Source organism: Diceros bicornis, chromosome 20 (assembly GCF_020826845.1).
Source record: "Diceros bicornis minor isolate mBicDic1 chromosome 20, mDicBic1.mat.cur, whole genome shotgun sequence".
In the NCBI taxonomy this organism is placed as follows: Eukaryota; Metazoa; Chordata; class Mammalia; order Perissodactyla; family Rhinocerotidae; genus Diceros; species Diceros bicornis.
This window is the reverse complement of record NC_080759.1, coordinates 4751420-4772846: the sequence shown is the minus strand read 5'-3', so window position 1 is coordinate 4772846 and position 21427 is coordinate 4751420. Positions and strand designations below refer to the sequence as shown.

At 51.2% G+C, this 21427-nt stretch overlaps 1 protein-coding gene across 7 annotated transcripts in view; it reads left to right on the top strand.

Moving 5' to 3' along the window:
- Positions 1-21427, top strand: part of MED26 (mediator complex subunit 26) — a 50194-nt gene that overhangs the window by 4312 nt on the left and 24455 nt on the right. Inside the window, exons 1-2 of one of the 7 annotated variants that reach the window (XM_058563635.1) lie at positions 1696-5873; positions 6213-7961. The exons of 4 other annotated variants lie outside the window; for them this stretch is intronic. The gene's annotated coding sequence lies outside the window, so the exon portion shown is untranslated. Of the gene's footprint in view, positions 1-1695; positions 5874-5899; positions 7962-21427 lie in introns of those variants that run through there. 2 more of the 7 variants (XM_058563634.1, XM_058563633.1) reach the window with 2 other exon arrangements.

The window sequence follows — 21427 nt, the reverse complement described above, 5'->3', positions numbered from 1 at the left end:
ATTAAGTGATGGTGTTTCCAACTCTAAATGCCACCACACTGCTCTCTAAGGTGGAGAGACGGCTTCAGAAGAGGCCCAAGAGGGCAGCGTTCTTTAGCTGGTAAGAAAAGATGTGGGGAGCTGCCTCTCTCCCACACAAGTTTATATGCAGTTACACCTCGGGTTCGATTTACTTGTGATAGATCTAACAGGCTGACCATATTAGACAGCCTGTCCTGGAAACATCCTAAGGTTTCTGTTGGGGACAGAATCCTAGGCCAGACCACACCATGGTGTGGCAACTGCCAACTGACGTGGAATTTTTCGTGAGTCTTGTGTTCTGGCTTCGTTTCTGCTTCAAGATTACAGCACTATTGATGTTAACTTAAAACACCATTGATCCTGCAGAAAAGAGGACTCTCATACACGGTAAAATGGAAGACTGTTGGTTCTGATTCTCTCCAGTGTATTAGAGGATACGAAATCTAAACATGTGGACTCTGCCTGATCATGCTGGCTGCCTAAATTCCGTGACACTCCTTTATATGTGGCCAGGATATGTGAGGAGAGCAGTGTGGTGTCTTATGACTTTGGGAAACAGATAGGTCACAATTATCAGGTGTGAAGCAGGTGTAAGTCCTTGTTGTGATTTACTCTCTCCCTCCAAAGAAGGTGGCCTTTACATTCTGTCTTCACGCAGTTCTCCAAGTGGTCCTCAGAGGTGGCTTTAATCAGAGTGTGTTGGAGGTCACAGAGGCCTGGAGGACTGTCCAGGATCAGCCTGTGGGAAGGGGCTTTTGTCCTGATACAGATGTAAAAAGGCACTGTGGACACCTGGGCTCAAGACACAGCTGCGTGTGGCAGCACACGCACCTCAAGGGTGCCAAGCTCAGGGTTAGGTGAAGGAAGGGAGCTCGCCTCACCTGTGCCTCAGTTTTAGTGTTCATGTGAGCGTCTTCTCAGACGGAGCCCCAGTTTAACCAGAACCGAGTCCCAGCCTGGTCTCTAGGTGACTACAGTCCAGTGGATGGGTCTCCCACCCAACCCCTCACTGTAAACAACCTTCTGGAAGCTGGGGGGGCTTTTTCTCTTGTCAGCTGAAGTTGTGCTTTTTCTTTTTGTTCGTGGTGGTAGGCTGTCCTGAGTCCACTTGGTCCCTTTGCAGCCCCCTAGCTGGTTGTCAGAATGGGTGACTGAGTTTGTGGCTCAGCGGGTGGTTGCAGAGGCAGTGCGTTTTCAGTCGGGCCTTGCGAGTGCCCACACTCAGAGCCCCCCTTCTGAAACTGCTGCTTTGCACTCGCAGAGCACACGTGTAGAGCTGAGCAAGTGTTGACATAGGGATTCCATGAACTGGGGAGCATTTCCTGAGTAAGGAAGACCTACCCTTGTTCTGCATGCTGTGTTTAAAAGTCCTCTCTGAATGAATTCCAGGTCTTGGGAGGCAGTGCGCTTACATCTCAGTCACCAACTGACACTCGTTTATGGAGAAATATGATGAAACTGAAAAAAGTGGCTCAGCAGTTCACTAAACATTTCTAGCAAGTGCTTATGGTGTTGGGTGCGGCGGGTGCAGACCTGGTGATGCCCAGCCGCTGCCTTGAGGGGCCTGGGCAAGTGTGGAGTGTGCACATGGGTGATCTCGGGTGGGGTGGGGGAACAGTGGTCGGGGTGACAGCTGTTAGGGCCAGGTGGAACAGTTCTACATGTCTTACTCAAAGATAGTTCAGAATTCTTAAGAACGTGAAGTGGCTTTCTAGAATACTTCATCATTTGAGTTTGCAGAATGAAAAGTTTTACAGTCAGGTGCGGGAAGTCAGTTCTTGGTTGTCTCTGACCTGAGGGAATGGAGAGTTTGGCGGAATAGCTGGCAAATCCTTGGATGGTTTGCCCTCTCAGCAATGGGATGGGAAGGGGGCAGGTGTCAGGCTCTTTGAGGGCCTGGGGGCTGGTTTTAAGTATTCGAAGTGCTGTTGTATCCCTGGGGTTCCATTTGCTCTGTGTGGCCTTCGGAGGCAAACTTAGGAGGGGGAAGGCAAGGAGTTCCTGGGAGGTGGGCTCTGCTGCGCTCAGGGGAGCTCTTGATTATTGGCAGAGCTGGCTAGAGACAGTCCAGGGCCCCCATGCCAGGTGGGTGTGCAGAGACGTCCAGGCCCTCCTTCTGGACCCGTAGACTCCTGACCTTTGAGTTCCTGGAGGTTCTGTGATTGTGTGGAGCCCATTAAAAAGAAGGGTCATGTCAGGTGATGGTTAAAAGCCTTCAAATGTTCCTGCGGCTGCCACGAAGTTTCCTGTATTCATCCACTGGAGGCTGTAACAGGAACAGCTGCCGTTTCCTGAGCACTTAGCAGGTGTGAGGTATGGTGTGGAGCACTTTGGATCCCAGTTGGTTCCCTGAACTATTCCTAGGGGTGGATGCTCCATCTTCGTTTGAGAGGAGGGCAGAGGTTAAGTGATCTGTCCAGTCTCGCAGAGGAGGCTATTGGAAGCTCTGGCCCCAAACCCAGTGCTGGTTGGCTCAGAAGCCAGTGGACTTAATGACACCAATCGCCTGCCTCCCACATAAGCAGTGCCCAGCGTGAAAGGTGGGCCCCAGTACATCTGAGATGCAACCTCACAAACACAAAGTGTTTTTAATTTCTATTTCCTCCCAGTTTCTACAACCTTTCCTTCCTTAAAATCTTCTAGCCTAGTGGCTGCTAACCTTTTTGCGTGTCAGGATCCATTTTTATGATCAGAAACATTCAGGAACTTCCACATAATGACAAATGTACTTTGAGTAGCTGTTTTTTGAGAAAGTTCAAGGACAGAAGCTACTCCTAATCTAGTGATGCTTTGAAATGAAGTTATGTCATGTCATCAAAACAGCATCTACTGAAATCTGCAAGCTGATCTTAGTTGTATGTGTGTGACACCTAGGATTGGACCCTCTGCATCACCGCTGTTTGGGGCCCCCTGTCAGCCCTACTGCTCTCCCTTTTCTAGAAACCTTTCCTGTTTTAATCCAAGACAGTCTCCCTCTGGCACCGTACATAACTTAAAAACCCTGCATTCCGGTTGATAACAGGTCTTGTGGATGGAGTTTTCAATGGGATTGCAAGCTCCTTAGTAGCGGAGCATGCGTTGCTCCCCATGTATCTAAAACTTCCACAACAGGTGGGTGCTCAGATGCTTGTTGATCTTCCTGTGAAGAGGGCTGATCTTAGGAACTGGCTGTCAGCACTTACTGAGCAGGTACTGGATGCTGGCACTTTTCAGCACTTAGCATGCGTTCAAAACTCCCTTAATCTGTACAGCAACCCAGGGAGGCAGGTGCTCATGTGGAAACTGAGGCTTAGGGGGCACGCTGCTGGAAGGGATTGTGCTGGGATTGGAACCCACCCCCTAGTCTTCACCCACCTGCCACTGCCTTCCATGTCACCTGAGAGAGCAACATGGGTACAAGGCAGGCACTTCACTCTCCTGCCTGGGTCTGGATCTTTTCACCAGATTCATCTGTGGGCTCTTTTTATGCAAGGCGGGAGGAGAGTTGTACCTGAAATGCTTTATGCTTTCTCTTGAACTGGCTGAGGAGAAGGCAAGAGGCATTTGTTCCTTTTTGTTTCAGGCATTTTTCACCCCGACAGAGAAAGGATGGCTCTTGTCTTAGATCCCTGCCTGTTCATGGACCCTGGAGATACTGTTCAAATGATGCTTTGGGACCCTTTGGCCTCTTTTGGTCATGTGACAAACCAGACCCTTCCTGGACACCCCTTTCCCCTGGGTTTCATTCGTCAGGGCCAGAAAGTGGGTGATGCTTTCTCCAGGCTACACCCTGTGGTGGGGCAGCCTTATGGCTGCTCTGGAGATCCCAGTCACTCGTCTGCTGTGTGCCTAGAGGAATTTCATAGATGGCTGGCCTTGATTCTGTGGCAGGAGGTTCTGGGGTGCAGATGTCAGCAGTCAGGTGAGTTACTGATGGAGGAGTAGATATGCAGGACCATGGCTCACATTGAGAGCCCAGAAGGTGGCCTAGCAGCCATCCTCCAGGTGCTGGTGGCCCCACTGCCCTGCTCCTGCCTTCATCTCCATCCCTCACCCACACCTCTGGTCATACTTGGCTCAGGGCAGCCTTCTGACCCACCAAGCTGGTGAGTCTGCCTGCACACACTGGGGGCTGTGTGGTTCTTGTACCCTAGATGGCTTATTTTGATATCCCCTCCCTGCCATTCCAGCTTAGCTCTCTTGACCCCTCTTGCCATCCGATCCCTGGCCCAGCTCTGGTTGGAGTGTGGGACGGTGGCCACATCCTCTTTCCCCCAGGTGATCCCCAAGGTAGCTAACTTGAGGTAGTTTCTTAAGGCCAGCCCTCCCAGAAGTCACTTCCGGTAGACACTTCCCAACTTTATTTACCCCCTCAGTGCATCTTGCATCTGTGCTGGCAAGCAGTTGTCAGGCTGGCTTTTTAGTGCTGTCTGAGGGGGTCGCGTGACACTGACGTGTAGGTGTGTAAAATAGGAGCCATGTACTCTTTCCGCTGATTGTTTCACGTTGTTTCCTTCAAGTGTTCGGTTAGGTAGTTGCCAGCAGAGCACCTATCTTCTACTTCCTTTACTAATTCTGTTGGCTGATCTCCCCCAGAGGGAGGGGAGCACTGTGCTCCTGACAGGCGCTTAAACAAGGGTGCTGATTGGCTCGTGTCACTCAAAGACTCAGAGGTGGGTCTGTTCTCAGGTGAGGACCTGGCTTTGCTCCATCTCTCTGTTCTGCCTTTTGTGGTGTTACCTTCACACAGTGGGGTGTCTTCCCCCCAGCCCCTGGACCTTCAGGATTTACCCTCATTGACCATCATCCAAGGGGAGAAAGAGACGGTGACTCTTTACCAGAGGCCCCAGCAGACATTTCCTTTGCCTTCTCTTTGATGGAATTGGCAGGCTATGTTGGTTGGTTGACCCCTAAATCTGGGCATGGTGTTAGTTCCACCCAGCCAGACCCAGAATAAAGGGGATGCCTCCAGGAAACATCAGAGTCCTGTTGATGGGAGAAGGGGGTAGTGGGACAGGGAGCAAGCTGACAGTGTCCCCTGGTGCGTGCTGGTTTCATCACCTCTTTAATGTGAAAGTGCCATCATGTAGTTGGCCTTAGTGCTGGGCCTGGGAGACTTGGCTCCAGATGACAGAATGGGCGTAACTGAAATGTAAGGTCCGGAGTAAGCAATGCTGGTTTGGATAGTGTGAGGTTGCAACATGGGGTTCTGAGTACCCACTCCTCCTGGTTGACCCCACAGACTCTGATTTGCCTGGAGTCACACTTGGGTACCTTACTGTTACAGGGTGTCAGGTTGCAGCTTCTGAGCCCATCCTGGGCTGAGGAGGACTTCAGGAGAGCCTGTCACAGCACTGCTGCTTCTCCAGTCCCCATCATCTCTCCTGTGCAGCAGTACCTCCTGGACCCCACCCAGGCAGGGGGAAGTGGCACAGTCCAGGAGGCCCAGACCCACCCAGGCCCCCTGTAGTCATGAGGAGGCAGCGCCCATGACCCGGGCAAGAGCCGAGTTCCCCAGATGTCTGTCCTCTCGGCTCAGAGGCACTGACAGGCCCTGGATGGGGACTGGGAGGTCTAGTCGCATCTGATTGTCCTGCCCATTTCCTCTTGTCTGTCCCCTCCCTCTGGTTAAGCTGGGTAACCGGAAACTGGTACCTGCATTTCCGGGCCTGGCTTCTTCCCCTTTGATTAACTGAGAGGGATGGGTCAGGTGATCTTTGTGGCCTCCTCCATTTTTCCCTCCCTGTGTTTATAAGGGTCTCTCAGCAAGACCTGAAGTTGGTGAGGTCTGTTCCCTCTTTGCTGGATGCTGGCAGCCTGGCAGTGACAGAAGTGGACTACGTTCAATTTTAGGCGCAATCGGAGCAGAAAAGGTTTGTGAATGGGTATTTCACTTTCACTTCTATTTTAAAGGAGCTTCTCGAGCATTTAAAGTTCTCACTTTGAAGGCTGGTCGACAAGCCAGTGCTGCTTCTGAGTGCAAGAGCCCAGCTTTCACCAAAGGGCAGAAGCATCACCCTCCAGGTGTTTTGTGAGCTCTGCTGCTTTTGCTTGCAACCTTTCCCCCTCCTCCCATCACTGAGTCAGCGTGCTGTTTGGGATTGAAATTGGGATGGGAGAACTGAGAGGGAAACTGTATGTTCTGTTTTTTATCCTCGGCACTGTGTGTGTGTGTGTTTGTGTGTCTGCCTGCCTGTCTGTCTTGTGTATAGACTTCTTCCACGTGATGGGAAACACAGCAGCTCTGGATTGTGACTTCTTGAAGGCTAGGCCACTGAAGACGAAGGAATTCTCTCACTTGCTTCCAGTGCGGAAGCTCCTGGAGAAGCACTCCACTCAGCCCGGCGGTGGGGTGAAGGGGCCTCGTAAGAAAATGGCAGTGCCCGCAGGAAGTCGGGGAGGAGCTTGCAGAAGCAGGGTCTGCTGTGCAGACACAAGCTACAGGTGCTCCGGACTGCTGTAGCCTTCCTATGTGGCAGGATGAAAATGGTGAGGGCCCTCATCTGGGGTGGGGATCGGAGCTGTCTTAGGGTTTCTGGTGAACCTGCTTTTCAGCTCCACTCGGAGTTAGGGGAGTGGACACCTGCTCATTGCCCTGGGATTGACGCTCCTCTGTTAGGAGTACAGTGGACATGGTTTTCTATCCTGTCCGGTGGTGGGCTCCCCCAAATTGGGAAGTAGGAAGGGGCATCATCTGCTTTGTAAGATGAGCTGACCTTGGGCACAAGGATGCACTTGTGTTTGTCACTCCAGGCTCTCTTCCTGGGTCACCATGCTCTCCTCGGTGCCCACCACAGGGTCAGCACTGAAATGCACCCCCGCAGGAATGAACGAGGCCTGAGGCCCAACACTGAGCAGTGCCCATCATCCTCCAGGGCCTTTGCACCTTGCTGTATCAGCCTGTCCATTCTCTCTAGACCCCCTGCACGCAGTGCCTCTTTCCCCTGAGCATTTGGCTCTGCCCTGCACTGTTCAGCCTGTCTGCCTTCAAGGCTTTCCCCAGGGGTCTCAGAACCATGGCTTCAGCAGCGCCTGGACCCTAGCTTTCCAGCTGACTGCTGTCTTAGATGTGCGAGCAGCCCAGTCCAAAGCGGATGCCCCTTCTTTCCTCCTGCCTTTGACGTGCTGCTTTGTATCACTTGTATCTGGTGTTGCCGTGGGCTACTCAGAGTAGCCCTGGGGTCCCACACCCATGGTAACCCCCTTCCTGCCAATGGGATCTCCACGGACATCTAGCACAGTTGCTTACCAGCCAGTCTCCTGCCTCCTGCTCTTTCCTCCCTACTGGCCACAGAGTAAGTGCCTGAAAACACGGACTGGAATGTTGCATCTCATCTGTTGGGGCCGAATGGCTGACTGGAAAAAGGCTGAGTTTTTTAGGTGACATATACTGGAGAAGACAGTCTTTCTGTGGGTGGAAAATGGGCTTTGTCGTTGGGCAGAACTGAGTTGGAATCTTGACTCTGCTCTTCACCATGCAGCCTTGGATGAGCTTAGGTTTGCAGCATTAGTTTTCTCAGGAGAATGTACATACACTGCTTAGGAAGGCTGTTGAGAATGGGACGAATGGGACGTGGCCCTGGGCCTGAAGCGTCCTGGGTGCTGACATGCGTGGTAGCTAACAGTTCACAGGCTTGGTGGTGGGTAGCCCATCCAGCTCCCATTCCCTTCCTGCCCTTCCCTCTCTCTGGTCCATGCCCATTGGATGGTTAGTGACTAGGGACTAGCCAATCATGGGGCTGCATCTTCCTGGCCAGTGATTGGTTCAAGGGTGGGCCTGTGACCCAATCAAAGCCTGTGCAAGTTTTAGCCCTTTGCTGGGGTAATTGGGGGAGACTTGAATGGGAGAGGGTATGAGCAGGTTGCCGCTGGGGTCTGCTGCCTTCGGACGGCCTGCCCAGGAGTGAGACCAGCCCAGAAGTGTGGGGAGGACTAAGTTACCATGGCCTGGCTGGCCCAAGGTGAGCCCTGCCCTGAACTTTTCAGCTAGGTGAGCCAGTGGCTTCTTTTCTTGATGAAGCCCATTTGAGATGGCTTTTCTGTCTCTTGCAGTCAAGAGAGTGTAGACAGAATCAGCCAAGCACCTTGTGCCTCAGCCTCCAGCTCAGGTGTCCTCTCCCTGCCTGCTCCTGACCTGCTTGTGCACCCCAACCTAGATGGCCCTCCCTCCCTCTTTCCTTCCCTTTCTATCTGCCTCTCTGGGCTCTGGGCCGAGGGGGTCTCCTCCAGAAAGGCCAGTGCCAGCTGTCCCAGGAGCACTGTCTCCTGCCTGTTCCTGGCATCCTGGTCTGATCTTTTCCACAGCACCTTTAACCTGTCTGACATGCCTGTGGTGCCCGCCCCCCCACCCCCTTGGTTCTTTTCTTGCCTGTGCATAGTGAGCCCGTTCATTCTGTTAGGGCTGGTAACTAGTTTATGAATGAATGCAGGTCCATCTCTGATGTCAAGCTGTGGATGAGCACAAGTAGTGCCTACCCCTGGGAGGACTGAGTTGGGTTTGGGGTAAGAGCTCAGGTTTGGTGGGGCCTGGGCAGGGCAGCTGCTCACTCACGAGTAGTGGGGTTGGGTAGCTGGTTCCCTGGAGGATGCCTTAGCTCCTGCAATGGCTGCTTGGCCCTCTCTGGACCTCAGCCCTTTAGGGTCCTCCTGTGGTGCTTGGGTTCTCTTGGAGCCACTGTGGTATGGTCAGCCCTTGGGCACTGAGCCTGCCCCATGTGTGTCGCTCAGTTCTAGGGAGTCCAGGGCTTCTAGAGGCTGGCAACGGGACACAGGAAAGGGGCGGGGTGGGCAACTCTAGGTGTTGCAGCACTTGCTTAGCCCCCCTCAGTGGCGTGGCAAACCCCTCTGGCCCAGCCCCACAGGAGTGCACAGGCCTCCTCCCTCCCACAGGCCAGGCCTGGGCCAGGACTCCCCCTAGCAAGGGATTCTGAACCCTGAACCCCAGCTGTGCTATGAGAGCAGCAGCTTCAGGTCCTGTTCCGTTGCTTGTACTTGGGTGGCCTCGGGGCAAATCACTTAATGTCCCTGAGCCTCAGTCTCTTCATCTGTGACATGGGGCTATTGGTGCCATCACCTGGTGCTGTTGTCCTGAGGGGCTGAGCATGTCAGGTGCCTGGTACAGTGCCTGGCTTCTGTTTAGTCACCAAGATGACCATGGGGGAGCTGGTACTATCTCTGTTACAGGTGAAGAAGAGTGAGAGAGGTTGTCCTTGCCCAAGGCCGTGCAACTGGACGGAGCTGAAAGGGGATTGTAATCCTATCAGTGGGCAATAGACCTGTAGGTGGAGTTCAGCCTGGAGGGGCTGGATCTCATTCAATCTAGTGACCGACTGTACTTAACAGATCAACTGCTCAGTGTCTTTTGGTATCATCTTCATAAGGGTTATCTCCCCTCAGGGCCTTTATCCTTGGGCCATAATGATTAGGAGGACCACAGCATCAACTCCTAATGTGTGCTCAGTATGTGCCAGGTATTGCCCCATTTTATAGATGAGGCTGAGGTTTAGTGAGGGTAAGTAGCTGGTCACCACACAGCTGACCTCAGGGCTTTTGCTCTCATCATGAGGCAGCAGTGCGCCCACTGCAGAGAGGAGAGGGGTGCAAGAATCCCTGCGGAGCTCTTCCTTCCAGAGTGCTGCGTGCTGATGGAGATGGTCTCTATCTGCACTGGTCAGAATGGTGGCTGTGAGTCACGTGTAGATAATGAGCACCTAAATGTATGGCTGGGACTGAGTTATAAATTTCGATTTACTTCTAATGCCCACCTGAATCGGACAGCGCACTTCCAGGGCCTGGGATTAGTTGTGCTTTGGGTGAGAGCTCAGCTGGTGCTGTCTTGTTCCACATGGGACGTGGGGGAGGAGGTTGTGCAAGGGCTGGCATGGGGATGCATGAAGGGGCTCCCAGCCCTTCCCCAGCCAGACAGCTCTGGTTTCTCCGATGTTTCTGGAGCCTCGGAGCCATTTCAGCTCCATTCGTGAGGTCTGGTCTTGTGAAGAAAGCCTTCTTCTCATATCTTAAGTGTAGGTTGATGAATGCGATTAACAACCGACTAGAAATCCTCTGAGCCTCCCCCCCCCCAAATAAAAAGAAAGATGGACAGATGGACAGACAGAAAGAAGGAAAGAAAAAAAAGTATTTCATATGCAAGGGTTTTGGAGTTAGACCTGGGTTCAAATCTCTACAGCTCTGTCTCTGAGATTTTGGTTCTTGGACAAATCACATCAAGTGTTTGCTGTCAATCTGTCAAATTTACTGTTGTCTATAAAGTAAGGACAAGCCCTACCCTGCTGAAGGGTAGATATTGCCCCAAGGGAAACTGCTGGGTACATGGTAGGCACTGAACACATATAGCCCCCTCCCCACTTTTCCGGGGGTAAAGGCAGGGCAGTTATCCCCCTGGATGAGTTTGTAGGTATTTAACTTTGGTTTTCACAGATGCTGTTGTTTCTCAAAGATAGTCTTCTCTTTAGTGTGAGCAGTGAGCAGTTACCAGACAACATTGCATAATTTTACACATTTCTAAAAGCTCCCTGGGGGGAAAGCAGGAAGAAATTGGTTGTAGAACAAAATCTCAGCCTTTTAGAAGGAAAGGCACAGTTCTTTGGAAGAGGTGCTGGGTGGGAACTCCCAATCAGGCTTAAAACCTGCCTGAACTATTCTGGACCCCTCTGCACTGCGGTGGCAGATGGAGGTGGTCAAAATCCATTTGGGGGCAACTGCCTTTAGGAAGCAGTGTCCTTTCCGAATGGAGAACAGACTCAGAACTAACAATGGTGAGATCTCAGAGACATCACCAGAAAGAGAAAGGTTGATGTAATTAATAATAAGAAAATAACACCATGTCCTCAAACATGTGGGAAGAATGGCATTGGTAGGTAGTCAGAACTGGGCGTTAAGCTGGCCTGTTGCTATTTTATACCTCCTAGCCTATCTCCCTCACCACCCTGCTGGCGGGATCCAGGAGCTACTTCATACTTCACCCTTATGGAAAGTATTTATGTAGCAAGAGGCATAGCTCTGTTCACGTCCTTTAATCTAGTCATTTTACTCTTGGAAATTAATATATTTACAGATACATGATGATTTTTTATAATTTTATTTAATTATTTATTTATTTTCCCCCAAAGCCCCAGTAGATAGTTGTATGTCATAGCTGCACATCCTTCTAGTTGCTGTATGTGGGACGCGGCCTCAGCGTGGCCCGAGAAGCGGTGCATCGGTGCGCACCCGGGATCCGAACCCAGGCCGCCAGGAGCGTAGCGTGTGCACCTAACCGCTAAGCCACGGGGCCAGCCTGATACATGATGATTTTTAACAACCATGTTAATGGAAATACGCAGTAATCATTGTTAATGTTATTAGTTAAACGTTATGGGAGAAGATTAGGAAACACGTGCATCCACAGAGTCAAATAGCATAGAGCCGTGAAGAACGCGCCTGAAGGCTCTGTAGGAAAATGGACAAGCCTAGCCATGATGAAGAAAGGGAGCATTTTTGTCAGCTGAGCACAACCAGGAAAGGCACAAAAACTAGAACTTTGGGTAAAATGGGAAGCACTTGTTTTGGGGCAGTAGGAGCAGTTTTCGTTTTTCCTATACCCCATTGTCTTTTCAATTAAGCAGTAAAAAGATGAAAATAAAAGTAGACTGCATTAGCCTGAAGAGCACTCAAGAACTGTGGAGAGCAGTCAGATGTGGAATGGATTGCGGGGCCTCCATGTACTGCAACCAGCGGAGAGGAGAGGGTGATTTCCTCTCTCACGCGTCTCCGGGAGGTTCAGAGCAGGGGTGTGCCACGCTTTGCTGCAGTCAGGTCCGCCAGTCCTGTTCTTCATGCTCATGGAGGACTGGGGTCCAGCCACCTGAATAGAGAGGCCCTGTGTGAACTCAGTGAAGCCATCCCATGGCTGTGTTCAACTCCTGGAGTCATTCGCCTGTCCTACTTTCCTCCCACCTTACCGTGTCCAGTCCATCTGTAAGACCTAGTGGCTCTATGGCCAAAGTATATATTCTCCATTCATCCTCTTTCCACCATCTCTGAGTCTAAGCCTGGCCATCTCCCTCTTGGAACACTTCCCTCTTACACCTGCCAAACTCATATCAGGTCACACCACTCTGTTGCTTAAGATCCTTTGTGCTTAGAATAGATGTCACCAGTCCTTATTGTCATAATCTACAGGTGCTATATGACTTGGACCTTTCTTACATCAATTTATACTCCTCTTATTCATGACTGGCCAGGCCCCCTCCCCAGATCTGTGACCATCAGACTCCTTCAGGCCTCTCCTGGCCGCCCATTATAAAGAGCCCTATCCCCTCCCTGCTGTCACACTGCCTCCAGACTCTTTCATGTCACGGCACACTTAAGAAATAGCGGCATCCAGACAGTGCCATGGGAAACTGGAAGTGGGACTGGAGGGAAAAACACAAGCGTTACATTTCTTCAGTAAAATTATAAGAAAAATGAAGTATAAAGTGTTAGGGAACGTATTAAATATTGAACTTGTATTGACTTTCCAAATAACATTATTGATTTTTATAAAAGGGAGCACTGTGTCCATGAACATAACTGGTTAGGTTGGATTTTTTTGCTTGACTTGGATAGTCACTGTGGAGAAATTGTTTGCATGTGGAGATGTTCAAGTTTAGAACCATTATTTAGTAAACATCTAATAGTAATTGACAAGAGTTGGCATATATAAAGAATCCAGATTCTTCCCTCTTTTCATTATATGTAATGTTGAAATACAGTAATGCCAATGAATTTTAGTTTCATTCAAACCTTATCTCAACTACTTTGACATAGCAAAGAACTCTAATTTACTCTACGTGGTATGCCAGTAAATGTTTGACAACTGGCTCTCCAGGAAAGAAAGTGTGCATATACATACATACAGAAGTTTATAAATTTTACTGATACAAAGAATAGGTAGTATACAATTTACAAATAATGAAATACACAACCCTCTGTGTCAGTTCCATGTAGCCAGTTGTTTCTCACAGACTGCTCTCATTGATTTTTGCTGAACTTTTGTATCTGTAGTCGACTTACGAGTGTAGTTCTTACATGGATATTGATTGATAATTTTGTTTACGTTAATGAGTCAAGTGATGTGTTTACTGCAGCGGAAATAGTTTTCAAATATTGAAAGAATATTTTCTCAGTTGTTTGTGCTATTCCTAATGGCTGTGGGCATGACACACTTTTAAGTTTAATCTGCATTATTAGCATTTTCTCCATCACTTCTTAAGTCTTAAACCCCAGGGGATGGCTCACTATTTCTGTAAAGGGCCAGATAGTAAATATTTTTGGCTTTGTGGGCCATACAGTGTGTCGCAACTCTGCCTTTATTTATAGCACAAAAGCAGCCATAGACGATATTAAATGAATAAATGTGCCTATATTCCAATAAAACTTTATTTACATGGTTAATTTTATGTTATGTGAATTTGACCTCAACAAAAGATAGATAAAATTGAAATTAAAAAACCCTTTATTTACAAAAACAGGCATTGGGCTGGATACGACCCAGAAGTCTGCAGACTCCTGGTCGAGAGCCCACCAGCCTGACGATAAATCAAAGCCTTGATTCATAGTGTTTGCCAATTTCTATGGTATAAATACTTTCACCGTGGCTGATTTCAAGCCCCTAACATGATATCGCTGAAAATGGAGTTGAGGAGAGATGCCTCCACAGCACACTGTTCTCACCACGGGGATACAATAATCGTGAATAAACCCCAAAACCAAGATAATAGTAAATGTGGGAAAGTAAGTAGGAAGTGAAGAATTTTGAGTATGTCATCACCTTTGTTTTCAATGTAACTTAGTGTAAGTTTCTATCACTGCATTTTTAACAGTGGCTGTGTTTAATGGGTGGCTCCCAGGATTCTTGAAAGTTTCACCATGGGCTCTCATGGGCTGGTGTGAGCTTGTTCCAGCACCCTCCTGGGTTGAGTCCCTACCCCTTAGACCCTGGCTGCAGGGCACAGCAGCCTCAGAAGAGCAAAGTATTGGTATGTGTGCAGTTGGAGATCTGGGCTGCAGGCCACAGTCTCCTAGTCCAAGATGGCATCAGTGCCTTTGCAGCTGGCTACTGGGACAATTCTCTTGGTTCGAGTGTCTTGGAGGCCATGCTCAGAGCCCCTCGGAGCCCCCTCATTCACGATGAGCCAGCAGCCCTGAAGGTGGGGAGTGGGGGGGTGGGCAGCACTCTGTTCCAGATCCTTCACCGCCCTAGTTCTCTCTGGGGCTCCGGTAACCACCTCTCCTGGTCCAGTAGTTGGGAGGAAGGCTTCCTCTACCGTGCCACAGTATTCATTTTCTCATAGCTTTCAGTGTGGTCACCTTGTTCTGTTCACTTGTCTGTTGCCCACCTTCCCTCACACGAATATACGTCCCGCCAGCTCCCTTTGCTCCCTGACTTCCTCTTCAGCACATGCACGTTTTTGTTTTCCTGGTAAACAGCCGCCGAATGAACTCTTGTGTCTGTTCTCTGCTGGCTGCAGCAGTTGCAGTGTGCAGTCTGGATGGGTTTGGGCTCCCATGTCCAAAGTTTTCCTGATAATAGAGACAAGCCTTCCCTCTTGGTGTGTGCAGGGCTTCCTCCCCCGTTGGAAACAAGCAGCTCTATCTTCTGGCTGCTTTCTCCTCCCAGATCATGGAGTCACTGTTGCTGACTTCATCACTGGGCTGTAAAAGTTGCTCTGGGTTTCAGCATGGCTAATACCATATTTGTTTCTACTCCCCACGAAAAGGAAAGAATGAAATCCACACCCACTGCATCTTGAGGCTGCTTTGCGCTGACCGTGTGGGCCTTGTGTACCGGGTCAGACAGTCTTCCGGGAGTCCAGAGTCTCAATGTTCTCTCCCCTGCTGGCCGTGGGGCCAGCATCGCTGCTTCACTGAGAGTCGCACTGCTCGGCCCATGAGGTGGAAGGACTGACCTCGCATGCAGACTTGTTTCATTCCTAATTAGGTGAAGGCGTTTGTACTTTTGGGGACCCAGACCAAAAGCCGTCACATAGCTGATCTTGTAGGGAGTAGGGAAATAATAGTCCTAGAAAGGCTAACCCATTGCAGTCTCCTGACACACCGCGCCCAGGCAGGTCCAAGCGTGTGGAGTCCGAGGGATCCGTTAAAAGCGAGGTGGAGCTGCAGGTCCACTCTCTCAGAGCTGCCTGGTAGGCTGGTGATCCGATGCCCATCCCTTTGCAGGGAGGCGGAAGTGAAATAGTGTGTGTTTGAGGGAGGTGAGGAAGGAAGGAGGAGAGTTGGCCTAGCTGAATGACAGATTTGCAGGGAGTTCAGTAAAACAAATGTGCAAAGGTGCTTTGTTACTAAGGGTGCCTTCACCTCTTTCTTTCCGGGGGCTTCCCTTGGCAGGACGAGCCCTTTTGCTCCTTCCTTCCCAGCGCTGTGAGATCTGGCGCTGGTACCCTTCTCCCTGGGCACCTTCCACCTGCCCTCTTCCTCCCCTCTGCTTTGATCACACCGTGTCTCCCGCCCACTGTTCACCTCCTTTCCATTAGTGCCAACTAGCACCAGCATGGGGAGTCCACTCCCGGCCTTGGCAATTTGGAGGTGCCACCTCCTGGCATGGTGCCCTTATGCCAGTCCCTTCTGCTGCTCTCACTGTGTGGGGACAGCCTGGCCAGCCCTACCTGCCCTACAGAATCTCAGCTGCTGTGGGCTGCAGACGGGTGCCGGCAAAGGCTAGTGGAGTTTCCTGTGCCTCCCCGTGGAGGCAGGCTCCTGAGTCTCTCTGTCTGTTTTACATCCATTTCTTCTTTTTATTCACATGGTCATCGTGGCCTTTAGCCTGCATCTGTGTGTGTGAGCTGTGTCACCTTGAGCATGAATCTAATTTCTGAGTCTCAGTTTCCAAATCTGTAAAATGCCCCACCCCATTGCAGCTCTAGGACTCTGTGGGACAGTGTGCTTACAGCAGTGGCACAGCATGTGGTCACAGTAAATGTGGCAGATGGTGGTGTGGGGTGTGTCAGGAGGCCTAGCTGTGATTCCCTCCCTGTCCCTATAGCCAGGACGACTATATGTCATATCATCCAGACCAGGCCACTTTTAGAGTGAACGAGGCACTGTTAAAAATTACCCTGGGCACCAGGTGTAAACATGTGATCCAGCAAACCAGGCCTAGGGTCACCTTCCACACCCAGTGTCTTTGTTTGAAAGCTGATGGCCCTGGATGCAGTCCCTTCTGCAGAACCAACTCCGGCAACCCACGGTCTCCCCAGAGCCTGGGGGCCCGCTCCCGCCTACACATCCACGTGTGGCTGCACCCTTGGGCCTTCCTTTGCCGTGTCCTCTGCCTAAAATGTTTTCTTTCCTTATATGTCTCACTGAGCTGTCAGTACACAAGCAATAAATGCATCATCCTCCTTTAAAAATTTAAATGTTTGAGTTACAGCTAAGGACCTTTTGGCCTCTGTCATTGATAGAGTTTCTTCTGTCCCTCTGGTGAGAACCACTGTCATGAGTTCAGTCTGGAGGACGTCTCTGTGCATGTAGAGATACATGCCAAAACACTGTGCGTGGTTTTTCAATGAATTCTGACACGCAAGTCTGTCATTTTGCAGCCAGCTCATTTCCCTCAGCTTGTCTTGGCTCTCTGTTCTTGTTACATATGAGTCTCATTCATTCCTTTAACTGCAACATAGTATTCAACATAGTATTCCACGAGAGTAGCGGTTTCATTATCAGGGAGCTGGCTTCCTGAGTTTTGCTGATAAAACAATGCTTTTTGAAGATTTGTGTGCCGTTCTTCACTGAGTGTCTGCTCGGGAGGGTCTGTCAGACAGTGGAAGTGTGGAGTGCTGGTTTTCACAGTGGCAGATATGGAGGAGCAACTTGCATGGGCACCCCCTGCAGGCGGGCAGAGCAGGCAGCCTCCACAGCTCTGCTCAGGGCTGGTGCTCGAAAGATGGAGACCAGAGGCAGCGTCACACTCTAAGCATGGCGCCCTGTCAGCACTGGCTGGAGCCGCACTGGCTGGAGCCTCACTGGGCCAGAGAGCTTCCCTGAAGCTGCAGCCCCCCTGCCCGCCTTTCTCGAAAGCTGAGGTTAGGTGTGTGAGGGCAAGTGCAGGTGGAACTGGCATTGGGTCCAGGAGGCCTCCTGGGCTGAGCCTGGGGAGAGAGCCTCAGGGATGTCATGAGCGTGTCTGTGCAGCCAGTGTTAGGGCCCTGCTCTTCACCAGTGGGCAAATTTCTGAAGTCTGGTGCCCTGGAGCACTCAGGATCATGTCTGGTGTAGTGGTAGTCCTGAGAGGCGATGATGGTGATGACTCACATTGCACAGATCGGGACCTCCAGCTGGCCAGCACTTGACCATGTGCCAGGCAGAGTCTCACACAGTCCCATGGGGGAGTGATTGCCATCCATACTTTAGAGACATAGAAGTGACTCAGGGAGGTGACTTGCTCATGACCTTACAGCAGGAGATTCTGGTTCCAGGTCCAGCCCCTCCCTCCTTAGGCTGCCCTGTTCATCTGCACATGCAGTGCCTGTCAGCCATAGTGCTGTGTGGGCAGGAGCATGGTGACAGGGTGCCAGTGTGTAGTGGTTCTTGCCAGGAGAGGAGCAAAGGAATGCCGGTGGATGAGGTGGATGGGGCAGGCAAGAGGGAGGCTTTCAGGGCCACTCGAGGGAGGGCAGTCCAGGCAGAAGGACTGCCTAGGAGCTCAGGCGTGCTGAGGCTACTTCTGCGAGGGCCGCAGGGCTGTTTTTCAACCCCAGAAAAGATTGCTGCTAGTGGGGCTGGGGGCAGGCTGGGCAGGGAGATGTGGCATTCAGGTGTGGCAGCTGCTGCCCTTGCCCCGGGGGGACGGGAGGGGACAGTTGGGGACAGCATCCGGTTTCAGACGATGTGCTGGGTGTGAGGGAGGGAGACCATGTGCCTCTGCCCACCTTTGAGCACTCAGAGTGGCTGTGAGAAAGAGCGAGATGTCCTTTTCAGTCAAACTTCAATGTCTCTGGGGTCAGGCTGTGTCTCCTACTTGGCACCATTTGTCTGTCTTAGTGGTCAATGGTATACGGGTGCATCTTAGAGTGGGTGAAACATGGTGATCCACAGGAAGTCCGTGCTCAGAACCTTGCGGAGTGAGCGAGCTAGGGGCCTCCTCTCATCCCTTGTCTGTGTGGGCCTGCGGTTCTGACCCCCATTCTTCCCTCATGAGCCCCACACTGGCTTGACCTGTTGCCTCTCTGCAGTGCCTTCCCCAGAGTTCTGGTGCATTTGCCTGTCTCCACCACCAGGGTGGGACTCTGTGAGCCAGGGCTTGAGGACTATCCCTCCACCCAACACACACACACACCCTGTGCAGGATCTGGCACATAGCAGGTGCTGAATGGGGATCGGAGGAATGCCGGAGGAGGCCTCACTGAAAGTCCTAGAGTAATGGAGGAGTGAGAAGGTCCCCTGGTCAGGAGCTCGGCAGAGGTAGAAACGCAGCAGTGTCTCAGGGGTTTTCCCTGGCCCCCCCCCCACCTTAATGTGGGGTTTGGAGTCAGAAAAAATAGCATTTAGGGAAGCATGGTCCTGCTCTTACCTCCAGCTGCTGCTGCAGTCCTACACATCTGCTTCCTGCAGGGCCCGGAGACACCTCGCGTCATATTGACGAGATTTCATTTTGTGAGATGCGTCTCATCTGTTTTGGAGGGACAGAGACTCAAGCTCATCTGTGGATTGAAGAGGCCACCAGTAAATAGAGCAAAGGCTGCGGGCCGCGGGATCCGTATTGCTTGCCGTGGAAAAGGGCTTTACGGGTTTGGAGGCGAACATGTTTTCTTTTGATAGCTATGCATTTATTTTAACGGTACTAGAAAAAATATAACCCGCTCCCCCAAGCCCAGATACTATTGCTTAGGACAAGAGTAAAGTGGGACAAAGTGTAAAAGGAAAAGTTCAGGTGGCGTTTGGAACCTTGGCCTGCCTGGCGATCTCTTCCCAGGCTTCTTCCCACTGCAGGGCCCAGGGGAGCTTGGGGCCTCCAGGACCTGTCTGGGGATGTGTCTCCCTTGTGGGGGGCTTGCGAAGTTGGAGTGGGACCCGGGATTTGGAATCAGTTGTTTTCCAAGTAAGTGTACTGTATTTTTTATGACTTTTGTGTTATATGTTGTAGCCGTTAGATTTGTATTCAGGAACATTACCCTAGTTTTCAGCTACTGCTGAACTCATTAGATTTGACGTGTTTGTCATAGCACATTTTCTCCCTTACAGTTAGTCCTAATGCTTAGTACAGATGAGGAGCACAGCTCTGTGGGCCTGGCACACTGGTGTTCGAAGTGAGGTCTGCTTCTTTTGTGTTGTAGATGGCCTGGGGGCTGTGGACCCGTTGGGTGGCAGAGTGGCAGGCTAGATGTCCAGCTCTGAAGCAGCCCCAGGGCTGTTGGCCAACGCCATGCAACTTACATGGTTCAGCAGCCGTTGGAGGGTGTGCAGGGAGTGTTAATTGTTGATGTGACTTCTCAATGGCAACAGGTTTCGTGGATTTTATTTGCCGTGTTGGGAACGAGAAAAACGTTCTGGACCCCCAAGCGGGGTGTACTATCAGCAGGTACTGCTCAATTCATGAGGGTGATGAGGGATGTGCAGGAGGCAGGCTGAGGCATCATCATCGTGTCCCCAGAACCCACATGGGACCTGAGCCCGAGGGGCAGTCTGTGTTTGGACCAGCCTGGGCCTGGAACAGGCCTGGGCTCTGGGAGCTCCAAGGAGGCAGCTTGAAAACAGCCTTAGAAAGTGGCCATGCAGTGACACGGCAGAAACACGGGGCCAACAATGGCTGAGAGGCACCAGGCAGCCCACAGAGTCGGGGGCACCACTGTGTGCCAGTGGGAGCCAGGACAGGTGAGGGCAAGCCCAGGGCAGGCATTTGAGTGTGCTTTCTCGGGTGTTTTCCAATGTTGATTTTTGAAAATGAGCTTGTCCTAATGCTTGCCCACTAGTAGTTGTCTTAGTTGGTTGTTTCCGATTTTTGATTTTAAGTATTACGACAGCATTAAACAACAGTGGGAAGCTGACTTCTTGCCTCCAAAGAAATAGACTGCCAAAATAGGCTGCAAAAAGTGGAAATGTTGGAAAATTTGTTAGCCAGTATATAATGTAGCAGCACTGGAACCCTTAGATTTGGAGTCAGACAGGTGTGGGTTCAGATCCTCCCTCTCCTCATCTGTGAAATGGGGAGAATTAGACTGGCCTTCTGGGCTGTTCTGAATTGAGATTGTGGTTGCCAGCCAGCAGTGCTGGGCACAGAGAGAGGAACGACGGCTGGTGTTGTCATCCCAGGCTGTGGCTCACATACTGTATGAAGGTTCTAAAAGTACCTGGAGCTCCTGAAGAAAGACCTGGGTGCTGCCACTGTCTGGGCCATGTCTACTGGACGCACTCAGGGGCTCACACTTGCTGTCCTCATGGTCCTGGGGGGTGCTTGTTACCCTCTGACGTCCTCCACCGAGTGGGCACAAAAGGGCCAGCCTCTTGGTGCCTGGTGTACAGGATGCAGACTGCATGGTGGGGTTGCCATCCTCTTGTAATGTTTGAATCTGAAATGCCTAGGGCTGGTCCAGCTCCTGGTGAGTTGTTTCCAGGTTTGGGGTTGTGTCGCGGTGCAGCACGCAAGGGCCACGGGCTGAGAGGCGGGGCAGACAGGAGGGAACAGCAAGCCGTGGTGCCCCGTCCAGGGCCTCACTTTGCCCAGGACACCCAGAGAAGTCTCCAGAAACCCCACGCCGGGTTCTTTTGCCCCATTTGATTTTGGAGAGGTGCAAGAGAGTGATGTGGGAAAGGAGTAGATCTGCTCCTACCACTTCCACTTCGAGCCTGCTGGCCTGCCCAGCTGCCCAGGAACCTCCCTAGTCATGTGCTGTTGTGCCCCTGCAAGGATGTCATAGCCCTCCCCAGGTAAAGTGGCAGTTGCATTGGTATGCACCTGTCTCCCCAGCAGTCTCCGAGTTAGAGCCAGGTGGGAGGGTCCCAGTTCTTCTCTCTATGTGTCTGTTCAAGGAGGTGGCCTCAGTGCCAGACCTGGAGGGTTGTCTGCTCTGGGTCCTCTTTCCTTCCCCTGCTGGCCGTCACATCTGGAGACACCCTGCCATATCCATGCAGAGTCGATGGATGGATGACAAGGGCAGGGTAACAACCCTGACACCTGTGTGCAGTTTTGCCAAATAGGCGGGCCCACCTCTCCTTGACCGTTTGCTTTCTTCCTCCTCTTGGCAACTGGATCATTGCATTGTGCACGCAAGGAGTTAAAAACAGTTGAGGCAGTACCCAGTTGCCATGAAAGCATTTGAACCCTTGGAAAGAGTTTAACACCTGGGAATTTATTCCTAAGGAAGAAATGAGAGAAAGCAGTTGTATGTTTGAAGATGTTCATTGCAACAGTGGTTGCAGTAGGAGAACCTGA